Here is a 17,352-nt window from a genome sequence, read left to right as displayed (position 1 = left end):
CCTGTCCTTCGAGGAGCTTCAGAAAACGCACTCTTTAAACAAGACCCAATTTCATAAGTATCTGCAACTTAGGCATGCCTTACTAGTACACCTACATCCCGGGGATAACATCCCAGAACACAGCCCACTCGAGGCGAAGGTTATGATGGGACACCTAAACAAAGGAGGGATCTCCCAGATTTACCGAACTATCCTTGCAAATGCAACTTCCCCCCCTTGACAAGCTACGCCAGAAATGGGAGGGTTGGGTAGGTCCCATAGACGACCTAGATTGGAGAGAAGCATTAATAGCCCCCCGGAATCTGGCCATATCTACACGATTCCAGCAGCTACAAACCCTCTACCTACACTCAGCTTACTTTACACCTAAAAGGCTCCACCAAGCCAATCTCCGCCCCACAGACGAATGCCCCCGTTGCTTTCAACCAGGGGCTGACTTCTTTCATATGATTTGGACCTGCCCAATTATAGAGTCATACTGGGGGTCGGTCCTGGGGGAGATCTCCGAGGTCCTACAGACTGAGATAGATATATCTCCGATTCCAATTTTGTTGGGGGCCATGGGCGAGATGGGGCTAAACAGAGCGAATAGAACCTTCATGGGGGTGGCCTGCTTGGTGGCGAAGAGAGACATCATGTCAGAATGGAAGGCCGTCAAAGCTCCGGCCCTCGCCAAATGGAGACGAGGTATGGACTGGTGTGCAAGATGTGAAAAACTTGTATATGAGGTGAGGGGGTGTCCAGACAAGTACAACAGAATATGGGGGACTTGGGACAGTTTACTGAACATTTGATTAACCTATGAGAATAGAGTTTCCCAGAATTATCTGGAGAAACCCCGTAACTGATGGGAAGGGGCGCATCTAGTTGCAGTCCCTGCTTCATAACAAGGGAAGGACCAAGCCCACTGGGGTAGCATGAAGACGAAACCGGACTTTATTGGGCAATGTGGTAGCGGGGGTCTGCAGATCCTGCGCTCTTGAGATCGGAGCAGGCCTAGACCTTAATCCCTATCCCATTCACATGGAACCCGCTGTGCATATCAAAAACATTAAGACTAGAAAGACGATCAAGTCGGATGTGACAGGTGTTACATCCTGTAGATGGTGTTGGATTGTCGGTATTTGTATTGGTGTTACTTATTATGTGTTTAATTGTTTCTTTAACCCTAAATAAATAAAAAAATCTTTATAAATAAAAAAAAAAAAAAGGGGAATGCACTGAGCATTCCCTCTTATCAGTGGGACCCCCTGCCTTTTGAACTCCTCCAATCCTCTTGCTATTCTAGCATGGTGTATTGCGCAGAAGAGGACTATTATCAGGATGAGACAGATGCCCTATGAGCATTAGATGGAGGACAGACTAGTACAGGCCCTAGGTCACCATGTACAGGACTCTGTTAACCAGGCTCCGATAAAACTTTTGAAGCCTTTCACTCACCCTCTAGTGAGATTTGGTCAAAAGAATTGATGGGGCAAAACTCCCAAGAGATGCAGATTAGAAAAAGTCAGTCGTCTGATGTGGTCCTTGCCTCAAGAGCTGCAGTGGATCCATTTTCTCGGCGGAAATTTCCATGCAAATGGCTACTTCGGTCCTTAAAAGATCATGAGTACGGCACTGGGCCGCTTTAGATTTGTCTGAATTCTTTCCAACCCCCTGTCGTACCTCGCACTGAGGCATCTCATTCCTCCGATTCACACACTTCTGACTCTGACCAAGCGGAAGCGGAACCTAGTCTGCCAAGTGCAAACCCAAGACCCGTCGTGTCACGTCCGAAAGAATCTTATTTGACCCAGATCACATTATACATCCAAGGTCTACAGAGTGGGTACCATGTATGGAAGTGGCACACTGTGCAAGAACGGCTGCAGAAAAGTTTTGATAAAGATGTACATAACACCTTACACTCTGAATGTCCTCGCCCTTCTGTACTTGGCAAGTGGCTGATAACCGAGAACTGGACAAGAGTGTGGCCACGTTCCTCAAAACATTTGCTAGAGATCCGAGAAAGGCCTGGATCGGGTATGGAGAGGTTACCAAGACAAGCTCCTTGACATATCATGGCCTATTACCAAGATCCTTGAATTGGCGGTACAGGCGAAAGACTCCAGTATGTCATTGGATCCTTAAGCCATTTTGGAATGGGCACAAGGGAAATATGCCTTTTGGGCAACGCCAATTGTGCCATATCCACAGAATGGCGGCAGATGCTAAGTTAGCGGAAATAGTCCAATCGGAAACAGGAACTCTGGCAAATGGTCTGCTTTTTGGGATAAATTAGTGAAAGACCTAGGCAAATATGCCTCCACCTTTTCAGCCCTTGACAAGGTTCAAACTTCTATGAAGCGAATCTTTAGCAGGGGCCTTTTTACCAGGGCCGGAAGCTATCGAGGTTTCTATCAGGCCTCCTCAGAGTATTCCCAGAGAGGTCGGGGCTCCAACCAAGCTGCGTCAGGATTCTACCCATCCTGGACCTGAAGAGGTGGTGGTCATGCACACAGAGGCGGGAGTCTAGGTGGTTTCAACGACACAGATGTGTCAGCATCAGATGAGTAATCCCCTTTTCGGAGGTTATTCTGGGGGTGGAGAGGCTGAAAGGGCATCCATCTGCTTGGGAGCACATTTCTTAGGATCCTTGGGTTCTACAGATAGTTCAGGGTTACAGACTGGAGTTTTACTCCCCTCCCAGATAGGAAGTTGTCCCTCTTCCACTTTGTTTTTCCCAAACAGAGAGCAGTTTAATAGACAACTAAATTGATTTTCTCCTTCGCAAACACTCAATAGTTAGGACAGTTCCCCACCCGGTAGGTTTTGTCAGTACCATCTTTTTGGTGCAGAAAAAAGGTGGGGGTTACCGGTTAGTTCTAAACCTAAAAACTTTCAACTCATGGAAGTGTACCGCCACTGTAAAACGGAGGGCATCCATCTATTAAGAGATCTCTTACAAGAAAGAGATGGGCTTGTTCGGTTAGATCTCAAAGATGCTTACTTAACAGTGCCGTTCTTTTGCCCCACATCGACGCTTTCTTCAATTTTGTTGGAGAAACCAGAGGTACGAACTGCTGCGGCCAGTGGTGCACTTCCTTCAAGAACAAGGCATTCGCCTAATAATTTATCTCAACAAAATCTTGATCATGGCCCAAACCAAGGAGTTCGTGCTAGTGCATCTGTATTGGACTGTTCAAGTTCTGCAGGATCTGGGTTTTCTAATAAACTCAGACAAGTCCATTACAAATCCCTGTCAATGTATAGAATCCTTAGGTTTTCAAGTAGACTCCATTAAAGCACAGAGGAAATAGCCTCTAATGAAACGTGTTTCGATCAAGAGTTGCAGAGAGCTCTTGCCTCTCCAACTAGATCATTGAGGACCCTTGGTCACCTGGTAGGACTTTCAGCCTCTTCTATCCAAGCGATATTTCTGGGGCCCCTGCATTATCAGGCCCTTCAACGTCTAAAAATCTTACATCTTCGCAAAGGACTGTCCTACTGAGAGCAGATTTTATCAACGGAAGAAGCCAGGTCGGAGATAATGTGGAGACTGGATCACATGGATGCATGGGACGGCAAGGCCATATTTGCATCCTCTTCGGAGATAGAGTCAGACGCCAGTCAATGGGGCTGGGGTCTCAGTGCGGAACGGTGGTCCCCAGAGTTGTTGAATCTCCTTATCAATTGTTTGGAGCTCCTAGTGGGAGCTTTTGCAATCCGATCTCTCCATCCCTCAAGGCCAGTTGTTGCATAGTACTATGTATGGACAACATATCAGCAGTGAGATATATAAAACACCTAGGAGGGACCAGATCTTGAGTCATAGTGGAGATTGTAATGGAGTCTTGTCACTTTTGTCTCAAACACCAAAATATTGGTGACAGCAGAGTACATTCTCAGATATTCCAATGTGGTGGCGGGCTGGAACGCTCATTTTTTGGGGGATGGCAGCAACTGGAAACTCCATCAGAGTCTTTCACAGACTGAGTCACTGGGGCGAATGCTCAACTGACCTTTTTGCGTCAAAACTCAATGCTCAACTTCCACTGTTTTACAGTTGGAGGCCTGATCCTCTAGCCCTGAGGGCGGATGCGTTTCTCCAGGATTGGTCACTGGGTCTTTATGTTTTTTCTCTGTTCCCTATGATTCAAAGAGTACTCTCTCATGTGAAGAGGCAGATGGCGGAGATCATTTTAGTGACCCCTCTCTAGAAAACTCAGTCATGCGTTCCAGGAGTGATGTCGTCGTCGTCGTATGCTCCTATGGTCTCCTTCCATCCTTCCCATCCCTGCTACTAGATCCGTGGGCTCTGCCTCATCCTCTATTACAAGAACACTTGATTCTCATGGCTTGGAGACTTTCCGGAAACACTGTCAAGTGCCAGGAATTTCGGAAAGATGCTATCTTCTTCTTATCCCAATCTTGGACGCCTTCCACCCATAAACGTAATGAGTCCTTTTGGAAACAATGGGTGGATTGGTGCAGTGAACAAGGCACTGATCCCATGGGGACCAACATTAGTACGACTGTCAATTTTCTTTTGGATTTTGCTACCCAAGGCTTAGAGTATAGGACTGTTAATATTTTAGATCAGCTATTTTTGCAGGACATCCTCATCTTGAAGTTAAACCAGTGGGTGAACTTTCTTTAATTTGTAAACCTATGCGAGGGATCCAAATGATCAGACCCCCTAAACGTAAGTATACAACTTTATGGGACATAGATATTGTTCTGTGTTTTCTGAGAAAATGGCCATGTGGCAAGGATCTCTTGTAAACATTTGTCGGCCAAGCTCACTGTACTTTTGTGCCTCATTTCCTGTCAGAGTGCCTGATGTACAAGTCCTGGATTTGGCAGGTGGAGTACTTACTCCTTGAGGGGTTTCCTTCACTATTTCTAGACGTACAAAGACACCAACTAAGTGTATTTCATACCCAGCTTTTCCCCATTATCAGAAGTTGTGAGTCACAGAGATGCTCGAGGCCAACTGCTGATAACACTACAGAGTCCTTTTGCTCCAGTGACATCAGCTACATTGGCCAGATGGCTCAAATGGCTATTGGGAGAGACTGGCATAGATACTACCACATTTGGGGTGCATGCAGTGTGCAGCACTTTGGTATCAAAGTCCTGAAGCTGGCTCCCATTTAAGAGGATATTATGGCTGCCGCAGATGGGTCTTCTGACACTACGTTTAAGATTTTCTATCAAAAATCTATTGTTGATATGGCATCTTCAGTGGTGGATCAGCTGTTAACTAGCATAAGCCCAAAAAAAAAATATATATATAACACTTTCTAGCTATTGCGTCAAGATTTTTCAATTATATTAAGGACACGGAGGCATGGCATACCCCACCCATATCAGGATGTTATTCCTAACTGTTTATTGCAACAATTATGTGATTACATATAATTCTATTTGATGGCTATGCATGATCTATTTCTGATCTATTTTATTTCTACCCACTCATGTTCTGAATAGTCATTACTAGTTTATTAGCGACTATGGAGGCAGAGACATTTATAGGGGACAAGGACTGGGATTGGGCACGTTATGGACTCCGAGGAATGTTGGGAAATGTATTTTTTTCTGTTAAGTTACAGCAGCCGATCAACATTAACTAACCAGTAAAGAAAAGAGAAAGCATAATCCTCGCCTCAGTGTCCTTAAAAGAATTGAAAATGGACGCGCTAGCTAGAAAATGGTTTCTTCTCTTGAGAGACCGGGGGCGGATAGACTCTTCCACACATGATTCCGCAGGGCCGCCTATTTTCCCAATGTTATGAGTGGTGCAGCAGTTCGTAGCCCAAGTGTGGAAACAGCTGCTACCCCCTTCTTTGAACATGTGGTAGGAGAAAGGTTTGGTCCCTTTACGCCATGGAGGAACTGACTGCTATCATCCGCAAGAGTAGTCCAATTTGATTTTGTATGGTGCCCCTCACAACCCACATACACAACCCACATAAAGTGCCTACAAAAGCAGGACTCCACATCACAATATCGGGAACACTATTGACATCCAATATACACATCATGTCCTCCCAGGACCCCATAGGGTGTTACCTGAAACCTAACTCCCATCTAGATGGCTATGTTTGTTTTTCCTTTTAGATTGCTTGTGAGGATGTTTGAGGAGAGTTTTCTATGAACTCATTTGGGCAAAGTTGTACCCCAGTCATCTTGATTGTAATCATAGGTGCATGGGCTGCTCCTCCCATTTTCTATTCAGTACACTGCTTCATTTGCAACTGAACTGTTTCTCATGTTCTTTTCTTTTTTGAAAATACAAAATAAAATTGATAAAAAAATAAAAAATAAAAAAATCGGACTGGCAAGCTTTCAATCTGAAAGGAAAGTCTGGCACTACACATTACCTTAAAGGAAATGTGGGTTCCAAATTATCTCAGCTCATATTGTGAGATGCCTGGCAAAACAAGGATCCCCCATCACCAGCACAGCCTAGAACTCCAGGATGTTCTCCTCCTGGAGAACGCAAGACGCATAATATCCATGCATGGATCAAAGTCCCCATCAGTCTTCACAGACAATGAAGGTCATTGCAACCTACAACACCAAACCTCGCCACCTCTAGCATACACTTTAACCATCACAACACATGGAGCAACTAATAACTCATACTTATGTGAAGGGCTTTGGAGACTCACCAACGGATATTGAAACAATACAGAAATGCTACAACACAAGACACCCAAGAACCAGATACCACGATGAAGACACGGAATTCGCATATCCCCAATTTTAGCATTTGTCATTCAAGAGGAAGTTGTGGTGACTTGAATGTGTGGGGAAGAACAATAAAATATTAACAGAATAGTGGAAAACAAATATAGCATTCAGGCAGGGTCATAAATTATTTCATGATTAAATATTCAATAGTGTAGCAAAAGCTCGTTCTTGGACTACAAAATACTTTAGTTCCAACTATAGGTCTGTATAGGAATCAAACATGCAGTCTCATAATATACAGGCGCTAATCTGGGCGTAACAGAATTGCCAGGTAGGTGCGATGAGAAGCCTTCAGGCGAAAGTTAAAAAGTTCAGGGCAGGCAGGTGTAAGAGTTGTAATTCTTTTTGGTGGATGCGTGTGAATGATTATGAGAGTTTTACTGTACGTTGTCAAGAGTTCTAAGGAGTGTGCGGTGTATGGTGAGATCAACAGTAGCCATCTTTCAAGGAGGGACTGGTATGGGTTGCAGGCCGTTACCAACACAGAAGCGGGTTGGGGGTCAAATGGATTAAAGACAGCAATGTAGAGCGACAGGGAGAAAGCACAAAGGCAATTCAGGAGAAGTGGAAGGGAGAAGCGTTCAAGCAAGAGAAAGGAACAAAGAGCACAGAGAAGCAAAAGAGGGAGACTGCCAACAAAAACAACAACAACAAAAACACACAGAAAAAGCGAGCAATGGAAGGAAACGTTTATGCGTGCACGCTCCAGGTTCTGAACAAACAAGTGGAGAACCGAAAGCCCACACACCAACCGAATAAGAAGCAAGCAGGGAAACCAACTAGAGGCAGGCTCTAGGTCAACTTTAGATCATTATGCGTCTTGCAACAGGCAATGCATGTGCTGTCTTATGTGAGACTTAGAAAGGGAGTCACATAATGTAGTATCTTGGCAGATGTCAATGACAGCCTTGATGCGTATGAGAAACTGAGCGTTAGTTTTTGCACACACAGCAACCTACCTTCTTCTCTCATCCAGTTCAAAGCTGCACAAGCTTTACAAGTCCTATAAGTCTGGTCCCAGCTTCTGATGAAAGAACAGCAGGCCTTCCTGGCACTAGTGCAAGCCTTTTCTGGCTACATGCAGAGCATACACTGGAAGCTTGCTCATAGGGCGAGTTTTTATCAACCACCTACTATGAGCAGTTGCAGTTCCCGAATTCTTTTGGGGCAATCCAACAGGGATCAAGAAAACATTGCTCCTGGAAAGCAAACATCCTAAAATGGTGTCGGTTTTGGTACCATGATGGCGGTAGGCATTCCATAATTTCACCAGGGCTTATGGATTCAACTCCAACCTGTCACTGTTGTCCTGTTTCAATTTGCTTCTACCAGAACTAACCCGAGGGCATAGGGTTGGGCACTTAGCACATCTTTGCTCAAGTGTAATCAGCAGTCTTGCCCTTTGCCACAAATCATCATCAAGGTAATGCCTCCTTTCCAGACAATGGGAGTTCTACTCTAAGTGATCCGAATTAGTGAGGTGGGCACGAAAGGCCATCCTCTGCTTTACTGAGTTTTAAAGAACAAATCACCTGGCTGCAACGGCTTTTGCGGGGAGGGTGCAAGTACTGAACAGTGCAGGGAGTACGCAATGTGACAAGTGAAACCACTCTCTCCAAACATCCTGCCCATCATGCCACACTCCATTCTTGGTACTACACACACAAAGTTTAATTGCACCAGGGATTTTAGACCCTATTTTTCCTCAACATACCTCATGGTTGTGGCTACCTTGTGAATGTCAGAATGTAGGGTCAACCTCTTTCAGGCCTCCAGTAGACCGGAGGAAGCAAGTGTGTAAAACTGGCATGCACCCTGGTGAAAAAAAACTATGATTTGTAACTCAATTCAAATCTTTGTATCGTTTTTTAATTAACCAACAAATGCATGGAAAATTAGAACTATTTTAAATGAGCTATCACTAAACAGAAACAACACTCCCCGGGCCCTTTCTTTTACTGAACCTAAAATTGTGCATATCACAGGAGGAACTGGATGCAATACATAACATTTAGCATCAATGGTTAAGTCATTTCCATGCAGCCCTTGCCGGCACCAAATTTAACTGTGAAGTTAATCATGAAAACATGCCCTTTTAATGACTACCGTAGGGCTATGTCACAGGATAACCCTAAGAATTGCAATATTGCAAGCAGAGTTTGAAATATGGTAAAGACGCGAGAAGAGAGGCATTGTAATAGTCGCAGGAGAAGAAACAGATAAAAGGAAGAAGGAGAAATAATGTAAAGACCTAGAACGAGAGACTAGAGAGTTAGAGAATAGAACGGTTCAATCACAAAACCGATGAGAATTCGTCACCTTGATCAGTGGAGACCAAAGTATAAAGCGGTGGCGAGAAATGAGGTTTGCCTTGTATACCAAGCTAAGCAGTAGAGGGCATATGAGGGAGGAGACAAGGCAGGGAAAAACTTAGCATCGGTAGCAATCAGGAAAGTGGCAAGAGCACACAATTTAATTAGTGGACCCATAGGGAAATATAGTGCAGGGAAGTGAGCCCACTGCAGAGGTCATGTTGGGATACTTTCAGGGGCTTTAAAGGGGGAAACCCCAAGAGTGAAGACTAAGTTAAAGACCTTTGTGAGGGATAGCCCCTGTAGAAAACTGGGTAAAGTGAAAGTACTGGAGCTAGCGGCAGACTTGAGAGAAGAGGACATCACTGTAGCACTCTCCCAGCTACAAACTGGAAAGGCACCAGGTCAGAACAGCCTACTAGTTGAGATTTTATATCTATTAACCACGAAAGTAGTGCCTCCCCTACATAAGATGTGTATCAAAGCTTATGAAAGGGGCTAACTCCCTTGGGATCTGCAGACAACAACAGTTATGCCTATCCTAAAACCAGGGAAACCCACAGACACATGGGACTCATACAGACCCATCTCACTTTTGAATGTTGCTACCTAAATATTGGCAGAAGCCCTTGCGAATAGGTAAAGGGGAGTGAAACTAGAGTTGATCCACCCAGATCAAAATGAATGAGCACCTCTGAACACGCCGCGATATCTATGTACTTATTCCTCACCAGCAGCAGAGAAGACAGCCTGGGCTACTAAATTGTGAGGCAAGCCCTTTGCACCAGAGAATGGTTTGAACCCAACAGTGCTCTAGTTGGATTGTGGGGGCGCAGAGCAGCTCAAAACACGACAGACCTGTATAAACCCTCCTAAGTGTTACAGAAATCTGGCCTACACACAACTCCTGGATGGTGACAACTGTGGCTGCTGCTCTATGAGGGGATAGAATTTTACAGTGGCTAAATAGATCTGCTGGGGACAGCGGAAATGGATCTAAACGCCTTTGTTTGAAGACAACAGCTGTTGGAAGTAATTTATTGACATGCAATACAGTGACTTGAATGGTTATTGGCATAGCTTGAACTGGCCTATTTGGTGTTGCGTGCAGACGGCCCACCTTACAGTGTGTGGAGACATGGCATGACCAGAGACTCTGGGCCGCAGCAGCCTCCCCACCACTGTCAGAGAACTTTTTGGGACTTTCTTATACTCACACACTCCGCTCCCCCAGGTACAGAACGGCAATGTTGATACCAGTCAGAATAGGGAATGCAGATAAGCAACACTCCCTTCTCACATTTGAAACTAGATGTGCCTCTAGGCCGCAGTACCCCGTGCTCTCCGACTTTGAGTAGGCATCACAACCGCGGGACGCCACGCCTCTTGAGACTACACTACTAGCCTTGCCGCAGAGCCTGCAATCTATTGACAGCAAGATCAACGCATTGACTCTTAGGATGTTTCATAAGGCTGCAAAACTTGATAAGCAGGCGACACAAATTGCTGAAGTGGAACAACGTATATCAAGTGTGGGAGATGAATCGCAGACACCTGCCAACAAATGCTTAAGGACAGAAAAGGTGCTGGAGTTAATCCAGGCAAAAAATAAAAATAAACTAAAATGAAGAGCCTGAAGCACACTCTCAGCAGAATAACCTCCAAATTGTAGGGGTTCCAGAATCTACTAATACGGGCCACCTCGAGGTTTATGTATAAACCGTGCCGAAAAATATTTATTTGTACCAGAGCATCTGTCAGCAGCTTTGATAGTGAAAAGGACACAGGTCACTAGCAGCACGCCCACCACCTACACCCCCAAGGTCCATTATAGCCAGGTTGTTGAACTACTGTGACCGAGATGCCGCCCTCCACCTCTTTAGGGAGAAGCAGAACATTAAATACTAAGGCTATTATTTGGCCTTTTTCCCAAATTTCACTCTTGGGGTGCAGGCCACACGCAGGAAGAACACCCAGGTGAAGAAAAAACTGCTAACATGCCCTATGCTATTTTGTATCCTGCCTGTCTCCAGGTAGAGCACGGCAAGAAGCAGAAGATCATCATACCGAGAGCAGCTATGGGTTTTATTAAATCTATACACCGCTCAGAAAAAAGCCCACCACCCTCTCCTTCCTCGACTGCAGATTCTCCGCTACTGTGGCTGCTAAACAGGGTGAACTGTAAGTACGTGGAACTGTATGGAGAAAGTGTGTATAATAAGGCACAGGAATGCTGCTGAGACCTGAAGGTGGACCCTACTGGTATACCTTGTGGAGTAGTGATGGGCTTACATGCAGAGCCCCAACCACGTCATACGAACTGCAGGCAAAGGCCTTAATATAGACATTTGGATGGCCTACTGAAATCTTACTCATGTACCATACCAGCCCATACTGAAGCTTAACATGCAGCTTGCCCCTCAGATATTCTAACCTGATTTCCGCAGGTCAGACATGTTCCCAGCCATCCCCCATCCATTGGGTGGGACTTATGGCCTCTAGCTGTCCCAAGAGGGTACACCCCAGATGATATTATGCTGGGTTACTGCATTATCTAGGACGACTGTTATTATTTGTTTGCTCTTATTTCAATGTTATGCATGGGATGGCTTTAGCATGGTTGGGATGCTGAAGTGGGTGGGGGCAAGCTTTTTTACTGTGTCTGCAATTGTTACAATACATCACAGTGAGGAATGCTCATGTGTCACGTAGTGCTTGAACACTGCTACCACATGACATGATACAACCACACACTCAGAAAACATGATGCACACACAGGGCCATATCAGGTTGCTAACATGGAACATCTGAGGGCTCAATAATCCTAAAAAAATAAGGCAGGTGCTTGTTTGTCAGGATCACCACCAGGAGCAGATAGTGCAAATGCAGGAACCACACCTCAAGCGCTGTATTGTCTTGCATGTGGGAACTAGATGGTCTGCAGTCTAACAGGACCTCATTTTATTGGCCATACTCCAGGGGGTCCACGTTTTAAATAAAAAGGGTCTCCAGTTCACATTCACAACTCTGAAACAGATGATCAGGGACACTACATAATAATACAGGGAAATTTGTGCAGCACAGCAGCGACTTATCAATACATACAGAGCTAATATAGACAACCCTGAATTTTACAAACAGCCTGGGAGGTCGCCTGTATGCTCTGCAACCTATGGTGCTCGTCTGGGCAGGGTATCTCAACACATATATAGACCCCACATGGGACCGTGCTGCCTCGGCAGACTGGCAAGGCAAACAGTTAGCCCAGGTTATTCAAGACACTATGGAGGAATACGGGCTTTTAGACGTCTGGAGGGCATATCATCTGAACGCTAGGGATCGGACATATACCTCCTCAGTACACAAAACAATATGTAGGCTGGATTATTGGCTGGTGTTGCTGGATGGGAGCATATGGACAACGGCCGTTTTTCCTCTTACACAGAACACTTTCAGATCATTCACCTATTGAGCTAGAAATAACACTCCCGACGAACAGACCCACACAATTTTAATGGGGGCCGAGCCTCATCACTACTAGACCCGGTGTTTCATGAAGGAGTGCAAGAGGCGATTAAACACTATTTTGATGAGAACAAGGGCTCTGGAGATGCAGCGTACACATTGAGGGAAGCATTTAAAACCACTATTGGGGGGGGCAGGGGTCTAATGATAATTGTGTTTTGACCACAGACTCCACGTTGCATTTAGCCTAGCAGCACACGGTCACATTAGTGGCCACCAGCTTCATTTTGCCTATTGATTTTATTTTAGCGTTAGCCACTGCCACGTTAGAGGTGCAGATGTTAGAAGTGCAGAAGCTGCAAGTATTCTTCCGTGCCCATGTTATGCAATGTGCTTTTTGCTCATGTTTTTATTCTATGTGTCTGCGTGTTCTTTCTCACCAAGGGCTTAGAGAGATAAGAGTATACTAGAATGATGTTCATGGTACTGCAGGGAATAGTTTTGTTTTGAGAGAGCACCTTGGGATCTTGGCCCGTTCCAACCTGTTCCTTTCAAACTGACCTGAAGTAGCCAGAATGTTTGAAAAACAAATTGCAGAGCGAGGGGGTGGGGGCGTCACATAGAAATCCCCTCTCTGGCTTGTTTAAGGTATATAAGAGACCAAAGATTGACGGTGAAGTGATTCAAAGCCCTCTGGCAGGGTTGGGACGCCCATGCCAGTCATCCTTCTCGTGGGGGTAGATCTCTCTCTTCACAGTCGATCTGGGGTCAACGACTTAGTGCTGACGGGAGAAAAATGAAATAAACTGTGCCCCATGGTGATGAATTTTTAATTCCTATTTGCTTTGCATTGTGTGTTTGTGTATATATATATATATATATATATATATATATATCTTTGCATACATATATTTGCTGTTTATAGATTGAAGATTCTTTGTAGATGTTTTCATTTCATTATTGCGCACATTTTAAACGTGCACTTTTGGTTGTACTGACCTTCCGTTACGAGCCCTACAGAGTGATTTAATAAATGTATTCTCTAAACCAAGAGGTGCATTCCAGAGATTCTTTTCAGTGTGTTTGTATGTCAGCTTGGTCAGCATTGAAACAAAACAGGGTCTTACGAGTCCTCTTCTCCCGGATGTAGACCATGGAGAATACTCTGAAGAGCCTGCTAAGGGAGTATGGGTTGGACCCCTCACCAAACACCCCAGCAGATATAAGAGCTTATAACTGAATACAATGATACAGCCGGGAAAGAGGTACGACATTGGTCTAGACAATGGGTGGCGAGGTCCTATGGAGAGGGTGGGAGACCAGATCACAGTATAGCCAATAAAATAAAAGAGCAACAGATACAAGCCCACATAGTGGGGCTAGAGACCCGAGATGGTGAGATGTGCCATGATGCTATTGTGGTACAATTCTTGGACTTCTGCTCCAGTCTCTATGGGCCACGAGTGTCAGCAACGGTAACAGAAATGGTTGTGTACCTTGACGAGGTGGCCCTGGAGTGGCTCTCCCAGGGGCAATGGGAATTCCTGGTGCAGCCAACCATGCTATAAGAAGTGCAAGAAGCCATACGCTTGCTAACGAATGGGAAGGCATCTGGCAGCAACGGGGTCCCTAGTGAAGTTTATAAGGAATTTCCATATCTGTTGGAGCCATATTTGCACACAATGTACTGAGAGGCCTATGAAAAACGAATATTGCCACTGACCCTTTGCAAAGCGCTCGTAGTAACTGTTAAAGCCGAGCAAAGTGCCAGGGAGATGCAAATCATATTGACCACTATCACTAATGAACACAAATTCTAAAATACTGGCAAAAGTATAGCTGCGCGGCTCCAGCCACTCCTCCCAGCATTGGTACTGTCGGATCAATCGGAATTTGTCCCACCACCTCACATAACCTGCACACCCTGTTTGCAGTTCTGCACCAATTAGACCTCTCAATCAAGACGTCGGCTTGCCTCTTAGATGCCGCTAAGACGTTTAATTCTATAAGTGGGACTACAGGTTCACTGTACTGCATTGTATGGGCATGCCCCAAGCGTTCACAAGGTGGACACGCTTGTTATACACCGATCCAGCAGCATAGGCATCAATGGCAATATATTGAGCTTAATTAAGATATGTAGGGGTACACAACAGGAATACCCACCGTCACCGATATTTACCATTGCGCTAGAGCCTCTAGCATGAAGGATAAGACATACATTCTGAAGTAGCACTGAGATTCGACACCACCCCCGTTGCCTATTCCCCTTTATGCGGACAACATGGTGCTGTAAGTCTGCAACCCAGATACACAACTAGTAACCCTTATACGTGAATATATTCAGTATGAGGGGTACCCTGGTATGAGCAAAAACTGGGACTTATCAACCATTTTCCCATCTAACTCAATGGACTGAACCCCACACGCTTGATTTCCCACTTGAGTGGTGTTCGGAACCAGTCAAATATCTACGAGAGTGGATAAATAGGGATCCTGAAATCATTATTCGACAGAACTATGGACAAGCGGTTTCCAAATTAGAGGAGCAGATAGCCCTATGGATGAGACTCCCTCTGTCACTGGCTGACAGGGTGGGGGTCATGAGGATGGTCATCTTGCCCTGGTTCCTATATTTACTCATTAATATCCCTCTCATATTAACGAAAGCTTTTTTCAGAACGCCAAAGTCCGTCTGATAACGCTAACCTGGGCAGGGAAGCAACCCAGAAGTAGCTGGGAAACACTAAGCCTTACGAAGGGGAGTTGGGGCGATTTGGCGGATATGTACCTATATTACGTATGTGCACAGGCACAATTTGCACACTATTGGTACTTTCCTGTTACATATTTGTCACACCTAGCGATAGAAACCGATGACGCACATCCTACCCCTCTTAAGGCTAACTTACCACACATACAAACGGATACCCCTAGATTAGAAATCAACATGATATTTAGAAGAAGCGGCTCCCAAATTTGATCAATGGTTGATTAACGTGGCGTACTGCAGAGACCAATTATACTGATATGCAGAAAAACTACCAGTGGCATGGAGTCCCAAAAATATATGGGTACCGTTTGCACCCTATCTCCTGTCAACAGCAGCAGAGGACTGCTCTGTGTTGGGACTATATACTAGCTTTGTGTCAAACATTATCGGATATACTGTACTAAAGCATATGTGATGAATATTAAATGAGATTGCTGTGAATGTATTGAGATTGCATTGTTCAACATCATGTTCGGACAAAAAGTTAAAAAAAAAAAAAAAAAAAAAATAGGTAGATGGCAGAGAGACACTGGAGACCTTGAGGATTAAGATTAGGTAGATGCACTACAGTTTCCCACACAGGTGATATATTAATGCCCAATATAAATTAATACAGTAAAAAATCCTACATAGAGTCTATTACACTAGAATCCATTTATATAAAATAGGGGCTATGTTAGATGATTCCTGCTTTAGAAGGTGTGGACCCTTCCTAAATATATTTTGGGACTGCCCGGCTTTGAGTGCATTCTGGGAGGGAGTGACACAGACTAAAGACAGTAACTGAAGTGAGGATGTTGATGAGCGCCCCACTGGTCCTATTAGGAATTCGGAGCGAATCGGAGGCAACGCCCTATCAATGCACACTAATTTAGGGTTCTTCCACGCAAAAAGAAATGGCACATAAATGGGGATCCCCAGTGGCCCCAGGGATAAAGGACTGGGAAAAAGAAATGGATAGGAGCCATGAGCAAGAAAAAACAATCTATGAAGAGAGAGGGTGTCAAAAGAAATTTGCGAAGATTTGAAAAGGATGGAAATGTTACGAGTGAATTACTCTAAATGCCAGCGACCTAGGAGGGGGGGAGAGGAGAACAGGTGGGTTACACTAAGTATACGTTGTATGGTTTGGGGAGGGGGGAAAAAAAACTTGTATTAATGCTACCCAAGTGACCACTACTACTAATCAATGTGAAAAAAAGCAAAAACTACTGACATTGATTGTCAATGCTTGCCTTGTGCATGTATTTTTTTTTTTTTTTTACAAGTGGCTCTATATAAAATGGACCTCCTACATAATGGCCATCCCCAATTATGAATTTGTTTCTTGCCTGTAATATTTTCTTCAGAAATAAAATAAAAATAACACCTTAAGATAAACCTTGCACTCTGTACTATCCAAGCACTTAACTCTACATAATGTCTCTACACACTGAAATTAAAGATGATTCTCCACAGAAAAATCGAGCACCAAGCTCACTTCTAAATGAAGGAGAAAAGCTAAAACCGGTGCACAAAAATGTCCCAAATGTCCTCGGTGGAAGACAAAAATCAAAACATGTAGAAGGTAGGTTGAAGATTGTGCAAGACCTTAGCTACCAACGATACGGAAGAACAACGGTTCAAAACATGGACATTTTTGGTCTAAAGATAGTGAAGATCTGCTTACCAATCAAACATGAGGAAAATTATAAAAAATAAAAATAAAAAATAATAATAATAAGACATGTAGATCATGGAAAAGGTGGTCTTAAAATGAGGCACCTACCCTACAAATTTCAGACAGAGAGTAAACAATGAAAACATTAATACCTGGAGATGGCACTGAAGAAACCCTTGAAAGAGAGAAATACAAAGAAGAACAGCATTGAACGATGGGACAAGAACTGCCCTTGACAGTCCAAGGGTTAACAAAAGGATCACAATCTCTCACACACACTCTCACTCCAATTTAGATAACAAGAGCAGTTTCTGTAGGACTCAAGGTCAAATACAGCCGACTAGATTAGGAACCTAAAGGTTTGTACCCTCTGAAACCACCACCCTTTATGCAGTAGTACCAGT

At 44.4% G+C, this 17,352-nt stretch overlaps 1 protein-coding gene across 3 annotated transcripts in view; it reads right to left on the bottom strand.

Annotated features, from left to right (window-relative positions):
- CSNK1E (casein kinase 1 epsilon) overlaps window positions 1–17,352 on the bottom strand; it is a 210,819-nt gene that overhangs the window by 178,836 nt on the left and 14,631 nt on the right. The window contains exon 2 of one of the 3 annotated variants that reach the window (XM_069231329.1): window positions 8,453–8,553. The exons of the other annotated variants lie outside the window; for them this stretch is intronic. The gene's annotated coding sequence lies outside the window, so the exon portion shown is untranslated. The remainder of the gene's footprint in view (window positions 1–8,452; window positions 8,554–17,352) is intronic. 3 annotated transcript variants of the gene reach the window in all.

This window comes from Pleurodeles waltl, chromosome 4_2 (assembly GCF_031143425.1).
Source record: "Pleurodeles waltl isolate 20211129_DDA chromosome 4_2, aPleWal1.hap1.20221129, whole genome shotgun sequence".
NCBI lineage: Eukaryota > Metazoa > Chordata > Amphibia > Caudata > Salamandridae > Pleurodeles > Pleurodeles waltl.
The sequence above is the reverse complement of the archived record's forward strand: the minus strand, read 5'-3'. Positions and strand labels throughout refer to the sequence as shown.